Below are 12,301 nucleotides of genomic sequence, written 5' to 3' on the forward strand. Positions count from 1 at the left end.
AGTATGCCCAGAATTCTGCTAGGGACCCACCCTCCTGACTGTCCTGGTTTGCTTGTCACTGATGTCCTACATATAACCTGTTCATATTTGGGGAAATATGAATTGGTACCATCCACTCTTAAGTCACTTTTCTAAAATATGGCTCTGTGGGTGGGTGTCAGCTTTAGGGCCAGATACTACAACTTAGATAAAGGTTCTGTCTCTTTTTTTTTTTTTAACCACCCGTAGAACACCACCATCAATAAGCCCAAATCACTTAGAAACACTTGAAAGGCTGATTCTAATCCTCAGCAACAGCAAGCAAATATGCTTAATTTGCACTGAGATGACTGTCAATCTCTCACTTGGTTAACATGTATCTATTGGAACGCCCTCACATGTGGAACAGAACAGCAAGAGCTGCTCTGCACATGTTTGTTGGGAGTAATAAGAGAACTTTGCAAAACTATTTTCAGCTGTGCCTATTAAATAACATGCATTCACTCACACGTGGGCAGATCTAAATGAATAATAGTAGGTTGTTCTTTAAAAGGCATGAAATTGGTTGAGGAGGTATATGGGTCATACAGTGGGGGGGTGGGGGTGGGGAGAGCTGGAGGGAGAGAGCGGTGATGAATATAAGCAAGATACGTTGTATGCACATATAAAATTTTCAAAAATGAAATAATAAAATGGTTTTTTTTGTTTTTAGAGACAGGGTTTCTCTATGTAGCCTTGGCTGTCCTAGACTTACTTTGTAGACCAGGCTGGCCCTGATCTCACAGAGATCCTGCCTGACTCTGCCTCCCTGAGTGCTGGAATTACAGGCATGCACCATCGCGCCTGGCTAATTATTTCAAAAAATATTAGACCTTTGAGTAATATCACCCCCAGCGAAGATCTCACTGGGCCCACAACATTGAACGGTGCCAGCCTGGCTCCAATCCTTCCTCCAGAACCGTTCTCCCAACCTCACACATGGCACAAGTGGAAAAAGGTCTCAGCTGTGTTATACGTTGTCCGAAGATGCAGCTCTGCTCCCAACAGCCCTCTTCTCCAAACCCCACCACTGGGCTCCCTTTTTTCCTTTCCCAGCTCCAGCATCCTGTTGTCTAGTTCTTCCCAATAGTGAGTTGAGCAAACATGTTTTAATGTTTACAGAAACCTTATACTTGCTCTAGTTCATTGTATGCTTAAATGGACCTCAATGTCCAGGAAGAGGTCAGAAGAGGAGGAAAGGGAGCATCATCCAAGGCCGCGGGGAGAGTGTGGGAACCAGGCTTCCAAGTCAACTCTTCTGCTTACAAAACCTAACACTCGGCATCTTCAGGGAACTTGCTGGACGTTTCTCCAGGAAGGCCGGAAGGAGTGAAGGACACTTCTCAATGCCTTGTTTCTTTGCACTGGGGTCTGAGCCCCAAGGAAATCAGATAGCCTTGGGGCTTACAGTAAAATGAACACAGCCTGGGGTCCAGGATTGAATCTTAAGTAGTCACTGGCATCGGAGAGTCCCTGGACCGCAGCTCAGGTGAGGAAAACCCAGTCGCCTGAAAACAAGCAACACCTGACACCATTTCTTCTTCAGGGCTGATTATGATGCTCTCTGTGCTGTGAGCAGAGAGGAAGCCATCCCTGGGAGGAAAATGAAGTCTTAGAGAGAACAGAGAAAACATCTCCACAGGGTAACCCAAAACACATTGGTTGGACCTGTCTCTGCTTTCTTCTTCATTACCAACTTCTGATCATCTTCAATGGAATGGAGTCATTTTTATCCCTTGCTCATTACCTCCCTGGATCAAGAAGTACATGCTATATTTTAGATTTATGCATATAAATTTAATAGCAAGAATCTCTCTGGCCTTGATCCTTGGCAGGCTGGAGAAAGGGGTCAGCAGTTAGGAGCCCTGGCTGCTCTTCCATAGGACCTGGGTTCCCAGCACCTACCTGGTGGCACAAGAACCACCTGTAACTTCAGTTCAGGAGGAATCTGATGCCCTCTTCTAGCCTCTGAGGGGACCAAACATGCTTGTGGTGCACAGGCATATGTGCAGGCAAAACATTCAGACCTATAAAATAAAAATAATTTTAAAACTTTTTAAATTAATATTTTTCAAATTAATGACATTAGATTATTTAAGCGGGGAAATACATGTGAATATACCTAATACTGTGAGAGACACATGAGGGCATATCAGCAAAGCCTTCCCAACCTTGAATCTGTCATATTTTCTTCCTGGGTGTCTCTTAACCATTTTTACAAGAAGCAGCTTCATACCATTTTCTCTTAATCCAAACATGATACTAAATGTACCCAGAATACACTGCTCTCTCAAAGCCCTGTGCCTTGCCTGGCATAGCCATACTGTTAAACAGAGTCAAAATAGTCAGACTCTGAAGAAATGAAACTGCACGTATCTCATTGGGAAGGCTAAGAAAAAGCCAACGTGAGGCCTGGCCAGACACTGTGTGACTGCTTAACCTTTCATCTGGGAATGTGCTCATCATGAGTTCTTTCCAAGTATTGCGAGAAACAAACGAGCCACTGTGCATATTTCACCCATAGAAAGAGGGACACGTTTGCTGTCTCTAAGAGAAAGGCCAGCTGGACTGATGTGTCCTTGTCTCCACTTCTCTGCCCCTGGCTGTCCCTACTGAGCAAATGCCACAGAGTTAAGATGAATTCTGGGTTTTTTTTTTCCACACCCAAAATATCCTTATTTGCACCCTGAAAATGCTGACGTCACATGCTTTGCAAATTCCCTCCCCCACAACACATCCCAATTAAATGTATTTGACAAGACTGCCGCTTCTCTAATAATGGTAGGCTCAGGCTCATCAGCAGTGTCCATTGCTATAGTTACCTGTAAGGAATGACAAGGACGGTAGCTGCCACAATTAAAGTGTCACAGATGGAGCATGACTGCATATGATTTAGTAAATGCTCCCACCCACCACCACAGCTGATCATAAGAGAGAGATGATGTGGTACTCCCACAGGCCAAGCTAATAGAGAAATGGCCAATGAATGAAGGGTTTCTCTGTTCCCTTTCCTGGATCTTAATGGACTGGGAGGAGGAAAAGAGATCCCTTGATAATTCTAAAAAGCACATTTCCAACTTTCAATGTTTTGAAAGTTTGGGAAAACAATGCCACAATAATTGGCCCCTTGAATTACTTTAGACATCACAGCCACTGCTATGGCCACCAGAAAAGGAGGGACATGGTCCCCGAGTGAGGCTTCATGTATCTGTAACAGCAGCCAACAACATTGTCCTTTTTCCTTATATGGCCAGTTTTACTCTGAAATATTTATGGGGGGAATAAATCTAAGCATTAGGTTTTGCTATTAACATATATATTTACTCTCCTAAAGGAACTGGCTCATCACCTGGCTTAAACCATTTATATAGGCTGGTGTATCCAGATTTAAAGATTCTTAACTGCATTGCCTGAGCCTATGACCTCATCTATCAAAGAAAGAACTGGCCTGCATAAGATTGGCCCAGCTTGCTTAGGGAGCCATTTGCAGCTGGTTGAGGGTTCTTGCAGAAGAATGGCCAACAATGGGCCGGGTTACACCTACATAGAAAGACAGAAGGAAAACCATTATAAAAAGTGTAACATGGATATCTTAGAATTCCCATTTTCTCCATAGACTTTCTCTCAATTCTTTCTCGCTATTCAAGAACATGTGGAAAGAGAACACTAGTGACAGAAGTTAAAGGGTTGAATTTTGAATTCCCAGATGAAAGACTTTTTTCTTTTTCTTTTTCATGAGTCTTTCTTTTCCTCTCCCAGTATCATCGCCATCATTAGTGCCTGTGTGTCCTTGCATTATGTGTTTCCCCATCTGGTTATCTCGATTTATCTCTTTCTCCCACTTCCTAGACTATTTCTTCTGGTTGCCTTTTGTACTGTTAGCAATCTTTATTGCTTAAGACCGTGAACACTGTTATTCCAGTACGGTCTGATACCATGTGAAAATAAAGCAGCCTTTGCCTTTCAAGGGTCAAGCAAAATGATATTTTATTGACACTTATTTTTTGTCTGTTTATTATTTCTCATACGTGTGTACGTGGGCTTTGTGCTATAGCACTCACGTGGAGGTCACAGGATGACTTGCAGGAGGCAGTGATTTTCTGCCATGTGAGTCCCAGGGACAGAACTCAGGTCGCTGGGCCAGGTGGCAAGTGCTTTTACTAGCTGAGCCATCTCACCAGCCCAAATGATAGTTTCTATAATAAATATGTTTCTCTCCTCCTTTGCTCCTATGTGTGTGCTTAAATTCTCTAGCAAATTTTACTTTAAATAAATCAGTCTAGACGATAGTCACATGTTTTGTCTTCAGCATGTACAACATAGCCACATGCATATGTGCTCAATAAATATTTGTTAAATACATAAATAAATAAATAAATAAATGTTGGTTAATATTCACTTTTAGTAATTAAAAGTACAGGAGCTAACGGCTTCAAAGCAATGGGAGCAAGACTTTTAATTTCAGATTCTTCAATTAGTCAACTGGAACAAATAATTAATCTTAGGATCACAATTTTTTTTTCTTAACAAAATAAATAATAAGAGATCATTACTGCAGTGAAGTTGGAGGAAGAAGCCTCCCCTCTCCTTTGCTCTCATGAAGGGAAAGGAAAGAATGCATGGAACACTTTTCCAAAGATGTTACGAAGCAGATAGAGGAAGAGACAGAGATTTCAAAGTGTAGCCGCCTGGCGTGGTGGCACACACCTTTAATCCCAGCACTCGGGAGGCAGAGGCAGGCGGATCTCTGTGAGTTTGAGGCCAGCCTGGTCTAAAAGGGAATCCAGGACAGCCAAGGATACACAGAGAAACCTTGTCTCAAGAAAACAAAAACGAAAAGAGATTTCAAATTGTCGCGAGAGTGGCGGTAAGTAGCACATTTTTCCTCAAGTTTCTCCAAGCCTGAACTTTTCTTTTTCTGTGTGTTCTGAGCATCTAACCAAGAGCCAGCCATGTGCTTCCTAGGCAGACAGTCTCCCAAATGCTACATCTCTAGCTTCCTCCATGACCTTAAAATACAGCTTCCTTGAGCATCTGCCATCCGTGATTGCTACTGAGGACCCTTTCTCCTTGTGGGCACCACACTAGAAAGCTGGAAAAAGCTACACAGAGAAACCCTGTCTCAAAAAGACAAAAAAAAAAGAAAAGAAAGAAAGAAAGAAAGAAAAAGAAAAGAGATTTCAAAGTGTCACCAGAACTGTGGTAAGTAGCACATTTTCCTCAAGTTTCTCCAAGCCTGAACTCGGGCAGTCTAAAGCCTGTCTGTGCACACCCAGGGCATGCACAAGCACTCTGAGCTCCATGCAGCTTTTAGCTCTCTGTAGGAAGGGAATCCTCCTCTCTGACCAGAGGAATGTGGTCCCCAGAGGGAGGGAAGAGTGTGTCCCAGTTGCTCTTTCCCTTCCCATTCTCTAACCATTTGCCATATCATGCCATACCAAAAAGTGAGTAAGTAGAAAGCACACTCCCACTTTCTAGTATAGAGCACAGGTGATGGGTTACCTACAGGAGCATGGATGAGCGGTTACCTGCAGAGTGTGGGTGATGGGTTACCTACAGGAGCATAGGTGAGGAGTTACTCAGAGAATATGGCTGAGGGTTAACTGCAGAGCATGAATGAGGTGTTATCTGCAGAGCATAGGTGAGGGGTTAATTTCAGAACATGGGTACGTGGTTACCTCACTAGACTTATAAAACTCGAGATCACATGCCTAGTCAATCTTCCACCTCTTATATTTTTTAGTACATCCCAAGACTCACAAGAGGGGGTGCTGGTTGCAATATCAAGAGAGGATCTAATGCCCCTCCCATATCTATAAAGAAATATTCTCTGCATCAGCAACCCTGCCACAGACCTAGCTATCAGTTTATTGACCTACTCACTTTATTGCCTTGACTGAGGGCTAAGGTCCCTGAAGCTCACTGACTGGGCAGACTAATCTATTTGGGAAACTCTAGGCCAATGAAAAATCGTGTCTCAAAAAAGAAAAAGAAAGCAAGTATACAGGTACACACATGCACACCCACACACCTACAGACACAAAGAAGTTACAGAGATTACCAATAGGGTAAAATAAACTCTACCAACACCTGAGATTAGGAATATCCAAATTAAGATTACAAGAAGATAAAGCTCCACACTCTGTAAAGTAGCTAGAATTAGAAGGGTTGGTGGTGGTCCTCTCCCACATTGTTGGTAGAAATGTAAACCACTAGCCCCAACCATGGTGGAACCATCACCTACAAAAATTGTTCAGCATTTTTATGAACAAATACTTATCCAGCAATTCTAGTCCGAAGTAGAAAATCTTGAATTTGAGATTTTTAAAACAAAAGCCAAGAAAAAATGAGAATAAATATCTAAAAAGGACAGAAATGGTCACGGTGACCTCATTTGGGACAACCCAAAGTCTATCAGTGAGGGAATACACACATTAATTATCATATGCCCACACAATGGGCTGCTACCCAGCCATAGACAGGGCTGAGGCGCAGATACAGAATATCCTGGGTAAGTCTCTAAAAATGTGAGGCAAAAGAAGACGTAGGGAAAAGGCACAAATAGAACTATCCCACTGTTCTACTGCTGTGAAGAGACACCATGACCAAGGCAACTCTTATAAAAGAAAGCATTTAACTGGGGCTGGCTTACAGGCTTTAGAAGTTAGTCCACTATCATCTTGGCCGGGAGCATGGCAGACATGGTGCTGGAGAGTTAGCTGAGAGTTCTACATTCTGATCCGTAGGAGAAAGAGAGAGGCTGAGCCTGGTGTGGACTTTTGAAACACACTTCCTCCAACATGGTCACACTTCCTAATCCTTCTAATCCTTTCACATAGCGCCGCTCCTTGGTGACTACGCTGTCAGATACATTAGCCTGTGGGGGCCATTCTTATTCAAACCACCATACCATTTACAACAATTAATAGTGCCAGAAAACCTAATGGTATGGCAACAAAAAGATCAGTAGCTGCTTGGAGTTGGACTCCAACCAACTGTGGCATGGAAAGGAACCTGGGGGAATTTGGTGGGGGGTGGCAAAACGCACTACATCAGTTGTGTGGTGGTTACATGAGCAGATATGTACCAAAGTCCCTTTAACTCTACACCTAGGACGAAAGCATTTTACTTTCTCAAAAATATACTTTAGGAAAGCTAATTTAAAATTCTCTGAGGGCACCATCTTTGCCTTTTCGTCTCCGGTTTATAATGTTATATTCGAACAGGAAACTGTTATGGGGAAGATTTGGAGTCACCTCAGTGACATAGGAACTTTTGAGTAGACTTGCCAGCTGCCCCCCCCCTAAAATCACACAGGATGGGAGTCAGCACCCCTGTTCTCTGACAACTCTGTTCTTCTCTTCTTGGTAGACAAAGACTGTGTCCATATGGTAGGGGGGTAGATCTTTCTTTAGTCCACTTCTAGCTCTAAGATGCAAAATGCAAAACTTTTGTCTCAGAACCCTGGCTGTAGATAAACACTCATCCAGCTGAGGTGACAGGCTTGTCCATGTACCATCATAGTGCTCAGGACAGAGGGCACTTGTGTAAACCAAATCAGCACTGTGTAGCCTGAAGGAGAGGTGAGAGGTAGGGCTGGGTACTGTGACAACGGTCCCATCAGAATCATACGCCTGGAATTGGAACCTAGATTAAAATGCCACCTACAGTGTGCATGCTTGCCATCCTAAACCTACAAAAGTCCATCGCATCTCCCAAGACAATGAATTGACAGTCACAGAAATTTAAAATAAGAATTAAAAAAAATGGATGGGTCTGGAGAGAGAGCTCGGCAGTTAGGAATGTTGGTTGCTCTTCCAGAGGACAAGGGTTCAATTTCCAACTCACATGGCAGTTCACAACCATCTGTAGCTCTAGGCCCAAGGGATATGACACCCTCTTCTGGCCTCTGAGCACCAAACGTGCACATGGTAAAGGTATAGGGGAAAACACCCATACACATAAATAAAAGATTAATTAAATGTGTTTGTTTTTAAAAATGGAAGTCTCCAGTTATATACAAAAACCTGCCCTACAAATGTATAGGAGAAAACATTTGGGACCACAGTCTTTTTCCTCCAAGATCTTCATGGTGTTTTTGTTTTTTGTACAGAAAATAAAGATAACATGGGAGGGGCTGTTATTCTTTTCCTCCTAATCATTGTAATACTTTGGGGAGACAAATACACAAATATACACATGCAAAACATCTTCATAAGCATTAGTATATTAGTGTGATTATGCTTTTAGTATTTAGTGAGTCTAACATTTTTGTTTCTGGGCAGCAGCCTAACACAGTGGAAGTTTCAAGCCTGCTTTCCCCAGTGCCTCTGTGTCAGAGAATATATGGAAAAGGAAATCAAAAGCCCTATTTCATCAGCTGACAGTGGGGAGGACAGCAGAGGGAACGCAGTCTGAGCCTGGCAACCAGCCCTTTCTCCCAGAGGAAAATTACCAGAACTGTCGGCTGCGTGACTAAGGACTGCCTGGTATTCGCAACTCACAGGAGGCTGAGCAGACACAGCTCTGTAAACAGGAGAGAGGGAAGCCAGGATTCCGCCAGGAGGTGCAGCAGGCTGCCCCTGACCAGGTGGTCCTACCACCTCAGCCATGAACTTCAGACAGACGACAGCCAGGAATGCTCATGGGCAAAAGGCCCGCAGATGCTTCCTGGCGCAGCCACACATAGGATCCACAGATTAGCCTGCTTGATGAGGGAAGGCATCAGCTTCTTCCTGCTGTGACTGTGGAAACACAAGCTCTGGGTAGCCTGTTGGTTTACATGGGTGTCAGGACCAGAGGATTCGACGCTGCATCTCATCCTTGATGGCACCGTCCTTGCACCTGGTCTGCGCCAGGTGCACTCTCAAAACCCAAACGTTGGCAAAACAGAAAATGAAGGGAAATCAGAAGCCAATTAAAATTGCAGTTAAAGTTGCAGAGATACTAAAGATTTCCACATATGCTTATACTATGTTTGTTATGAGCCTACAGAACTGGAAACCTTCTGACTTCTTGTGACAGTTGAGTCCCCAATGGAGGAGCTGGGATGGTCAAAACAGCCAGTGAATGAGGGAGGCATCTCCTAGTTTCCCTCCAGAGTCGTTGTAATCATGAAAAAGGTTTATGAGTATATGCTATGATGTATGTCTGTGTCTGACTGTCTGTCCATATGTGTGTGTGTGTGTGTTGGTGTGTACATGTGTTGGAGTGTGTATTGTCTTATGTGTGTGCCTATTGGTGTGTGTGTGAGAGAGAGATGGTATATGTATATGTGTACTGCGTATGTGTGTGTGTTGGTGTGTGTCTATGTATATGTTTATGTGTGTGCATGCGCATGTGTTGTGCTTGTGTGTGTAGGTCTGTGTGTATGTGTTAGAATGTATGTGAGTATGTTTCCATGTGTGTGAGATCCAAGAAACTATGATTTTTTTTCTACTTTTACCTATGTCGTTGATGAAAGTTGAATGCTACCTTCTCAGAACACCCTGCTATTAAGAGATTAAACTCTACATTTGACTATTTCAATATTCAAATCGTATCTTCCCTTAGTAAGAAGGAAATTGAGCCACCTCTAAGAAAGGTAAAGCAGAACAGTTTCATTAGGATCAACACTAGAGTGAAGTAGAGGCCCGAGGCAGCAGTGAGAGGGCAAGCACAGGACAGGGCCCCTGCCTACCCATGCCCAAGCCCACGGGAAAATGTTCTGTGAGCACCGCTCCCGCCATGTCCCCACAGGGCCTTGGGACACCGTTACTTCCCACTTGCTCCTCATCTTAGAAATGCTTTTCCCTCCTGCTCAAACTGTGGTACCAGCCCACCACTACCCAGATCTAGCCAATGGACAGGACATTCTCCACAGTTGAGTGGACAGTGGGGTCTGACTTTCACACAGACTCTGGTGCCCCATATTTGACCATGTCCCCCGGAAGGGGAGGCTGGTGGCACTCAGAGGAAGGATAACAGGCTACCAAGAAGAGACTTGATACTCTATGAGCATACACAGGGGGAAGAGGTCCCCCTCAGTCAGTCATAGGGGAGGGAAGTAAGGGGAAAATGGGAGGGAGGGAGGAATGGGAGGATACAAGAGATGGGATAACAATTGAGATGTAATATGAATAGATTATATATAACAAAAAAAAAAAAAGAAATGCTTTTCCCCCACACCACATTTCTTCCAAATAACAATCTCATTCCTTTGACCAAACTACCTTGCGCACTACGTCTCACATCCACCAAAGGGGAGGCTGAGTCCCTCCCTCATCTCTGATCCTGTGGGATCAGCTGCCTGAAAACAGCGCCATTGTTCTAAAGACTGCAGAAAAGAGAAGCTGTACCCTCTAAGCCTTTAGATCCTCTACAGCTGGAATCTCCCAGGAGTAAGGCAGCATCTGCTTGTGAAGCTGAACATCGAAGCACAATTTCCTGGGTAGGCAACTGTTGATGATGAGAACAGCCAAACTCATCAGTTCCTGCCTCCACCATGACCTCTTCTTCTCTGGGCTAGAGCATAACTCCCCAACCCCCACCTCCGTCCCCCACCGCCCCCACCCCCTGCAGTGTGCTTGAAGAGTGGGAAGTCACCGCACTAACTCTAACCCCTGAGTTTATGCACGTTCAAGAAGATAAACAGCACTGTGGCCTATTTGGCTACACAAATGGACACGCTGTGATTCCTGGAGGACGTCAGTGCCTTCCCATTTGGTCACACCCAGCTTTTCACGGGAAGATAATCAGTACTTGAATTGGGACCAATAGAAGGCTAAATGGGCCCTGGGAAGCCCCTTGGGCTGGAAGGGGAGGTTCCCAAGTGTTGGAGAGAGAAAAAGGAAATAAGCCGAACGCAGAGGCAGAGACAGTTGGAGGGTGAGCCCCTGAGTTCCCTCTGAACTTTGTACATGGAGACCTCCCATGTCCGCTCTCTTGGAAGCAGTATTAGATACTGCCTGGCCGCACGGCCAGCACGGAACCCCAGCTCGCTTTCAAACACTGATGGGGAGTTTTCTGTCTGGTTGTGACCCTGAAAGACTATTACACAGAGAGATGTTTTGTGTCTGTTTCCTTTTCTCTCAGCCTGCTCTCTCCTCACTCTGGTCTCTTTTAATTTCCCCTAGCTCATCTCTCCTTTCTTAGCCTTCTGTCCACTCTTACAACGGAAATGGAAAAACAATTCTCAGGAAGGGAAGAACAAGAACGCTTTCCTTGTCTCAGAGGTAAGCCAGTGTTGGTGCTTACGGATTGTCATGGGTGGTATGTGGGTGTTCCAGCCTCCAGTAACTTCTGAGCACCAACTCCACGCCTGACTGTGCTCAACGTTGGGTGTCATAATAACTTGGGTATCTTAAGGGTTTCAGATGGGAGAAAGTTGTTGTAGCAATACAGTGAAATAAGCTATTAAATCCCTCTAAGTCTTCCTTCCATAAAGGCTTCATGATAGTGATGTCGTTTGTGTTGGCTCTTGGAGGAAAAATAGCATTGTTGTTGTTTTGTTTTGTTTTGTTTTTAGACAAGAAATGAAAATAAAAAGGACCTTAATAATAAAGCAGAACCCCCCCCCCCAGAATACAGGGCAAAGTCTAGGCTAGCCTGGGCTACATAGTGAAACCCTAAATAAATAAGTAAATAAATAAATAAAACAAATCAAAACAAATAACAACAAAGACCTTAAAAAGTTAAAGAAAAATCATCTTAAAATGTGAGGTGATATTCAAATGTGGCAGCAAGCCACTGGGTAAAATGTCCTTCTTTCTGCCACAGACAGAATTTTGCCTAGAAATGGGCAAGCTTGGATGTAGGCAGAGTTGATGGATGAACTCTGCCAAGACAGGGTAAGCAAGTCCTCAATAGTTCCTGCCTCGCAAATATGTCTGTCAGATATATTGGGCTAGAAGGACGAAGATGATGCTCCAATGTTATAGAGAGTATTGGGTGACTGTTCAGGCAGCAAACTGTCTCTATCATTTTTTTAATTTTGGAAACTGCTCATTGGCACTTCTGCTAACCTGCACTTCTGGTTCACTCAGGTATTTAAGTTTTATTCTTTCTCAAGTTTCTGATGGAGTTGAAGACCAGATAGTTTAGTCTTACAATTAGGCTTAGTTGGTTAGGGGTTAAGATGTTTTTGGATCAAGATAGATGTTTTAAGTTGAAGCCGGGCGTGGTGGCGCACGCCTTTAATCCCAGCACTCGGGAGGCAGAGGCAGGCGGATCGCTATGAGTTCGAGGCCAGCCTGGTCTACAAAGTGAGTCCAAGATGGCCAAGGCTACACGGAGAAACCCTGTC

General features: G+C 44.0%; 1 protein-coding gene across 2 annotated transcripts in view; it reads right to left on the reverse strand.

Moving 5' to 3' along the window:
• Positions 1-12,301, reverse strand: part of KCNE4 (potassium voltage-gated channel subfamily E regulatory subunit 4) — a 60,401-nt gene that overhangs the window by 32,164 nt on the left and 15,936 nt on the right. The window contains exons 2-3 of one of the 2 annotated variants that reach the window (XM_084780452.1): positions 3,368-3,558; positions 1,924-2,045 (exon numbers count right to left, since the gene is read on the reverse strand). The gene's annotated coding sequence lies outside the window, so the exon portion shown is untranslated. Of the gene's footprint in view, positions 1-1,923; positions 2,047-3,367; positions 3,559-12,301 lie in introns of those variants that run through there. The other variant, XM_084780453.1, reaches the window with a different exon arrangement.

This window comes from Acomys minous (genome assembly GCF_964271855.1).
Source record: "Acomys minous genome assembly, chromosome: 4".
Classification (NCBI taxonomy): Eukaryota; Metazoa; Chordata; class Mammalia; order Rodentia; family Muridae; genus Acomys; species Acomys minous.